This window comes from Oryzias melastigma, linkage group LG1, assembly GCF_002922805.2.
Source record: "Oryzias melastigma strain HK-1 linkage group LG1, ASM292280v2, whole genome shotgun sequence".
Taxonomy (NCBI): Eukaryota; Metazoa; Chordata; class Actinopteri; order Beloniformes; family Adrianichthyidae; genus Oryzias; species Oryzias melastigma.
The window spans coordinates 17,134,897-17,136,721 of NC_050512.1; the positions used below are offsets into that span (position 1 = coordinate 17,134,897).

General features: G+C 40.8%; 1 pseudogene; it reads left to right on the forward strand.

The window, feature by feature from the left end:
- The first annotated feature begins 207 nt into the window (after window positions 1-207).
- The window catches only part of LOC112157478, a 19,712-nt pseudogene continuing 18,094 nt past the window's right edge, over window positions 208-1,825 (forward strand).

The following is a 1,825-nucleotide window of genomic DNA, read 5'->3' on the forward strand; positions in this document are numbered from 1 at the left end:
GACACTCCTGTGCTGGGCTCACTTGATTTCTCTTACTTTGTGCCACCTCTTCCTGCCCTTGCCTTTCCCACCGACTCCGCTCCTCGGTGCCAAGGTTAGCGTCTGTGCTCCCTCGCTGGGATTTGGGTGCTCCTCTGATAAATGTGTGTCATCTGTGGGTGACGCACAGAAAAGTGGTGGTTTTTTTTTGTATTTTTTATCACAGAAATGTCAGCCTCCTCTCGTTCGGTTTGTGATTCCACAGCTTTGAAGTGGCGCAATCAAAGGCCCACGTCGGCCTTGTTGACTGTCAGAGTCTAAAGGAAGAATGACATGTTTCTTGTAGGTATTTTCCTTGAAAGGAGCCTTATCTTCAACAGATGGGATTCTTTCAGCTTTTACTTCAACAGCTGCATGTAAGGCGCTGCAAGCATTTACTTGCCGTTTCAAAGAGGACCCTGTGGGCCCGTGTCCATCGTTAGGTCGGGATACTGCTGTCTTTGCTGATAGACGTTTTGTGCTTGATGCCAATCCCAGTAATTAGACATCAGAGAGAATAATCCTCTTTCCTTTGGAACTACAAGGAACAAAGTGAGCCTTTGTTGTATCGAGACAGTCATTCCTCCAAATGTCATACATTTATTTTTGCCTCTATAAATGCACACCCATTCCCTATAGCCCGGTTTATTTATCAGCCATCACTTTGTATCTGAAGTTGTCTTTTGGCGCCATGCAAAAAGCATCAAATAAATCTTAACTACCATTGTTTTAATCCAATTCAGTCCAGATAATTCCAATAGGGCCAGATTATTTACAGTTCATTGCCAATGTATGGCCTTTTGTAAGTGACCGACAAATTAGTTTAAATGATTTTTGGTGTTATGCTACGTTCACGCCGGACATCTGATGTGTGTTCAAGAATGCGCTGAACTCGAATTCTTGGACACACTTTTAGCTTGCGATGTACGTACTGTATGGAAAGCGAAAAGGGTCATAAATCATCAGGAAAAGGAGTGTACAGAATGAAATATTTTCCATCAAAAATGCAGATTCTTACACATGTTTTAAAAGTAGGTAGTACTTTACGCCGTCTTATGTTGTCCAAGATGATTGTGAAAAAAGCAACGTTTTATCTCGTACAAACCATGCATCTAAAATGCTGTTCTAAGGCGTTCAAAACTGCATGTCCAATGCGCACCATTTTGTTGTGACAATGTGAGCGTCAAATGCCGTAAGCGGCACTTTTAAATGCCAATATATCATTTTTTCAGCGCCTTTCCTGGTGATTACTGACCTTTTTTGCTTGCCATAGAATAGCTAGTACCTGCATCAGTGAGAGAGCAGGAAGAGGACAAACAAAAACACAAACATCTGTTTGAAAATAAGCAGTTTAGAAAACTATTGACAGCAAAAACACCATACATGCATATTGTATGTACTTTTTGACATTGTTATAAAGGTTGCTGCTCCCAAAATCCGTCTCATTTTTTCATCTATTTACTCAATTTAGAAACTGAATAAACAGCCTGCAAAGTGCAAACATCTTCAACCACAACCTTACCTGAATAGGCATAACCTATCTCCACACCCTCTCCTCTTGTCCCCGAATTGGAGGAGTAGTGAAAGTGGTTTCAATTCTGTTTATATATGTTGTTTAATGCAACTTAATCATCTGTGTATGTTACACACTGACAAAAAAAGACTAACACATAAAAAAAACTCCTTGCAATTTTAGTAAAAAGTAGTTTATCCGTCATTTCTGCAGCAAGCAGAGAGTCTGATTGCTTTCAGCCAGCTGCTTCGTCTAGACCACCTCCAGTTTGGCCTCATCTCCATTTCCATCTCT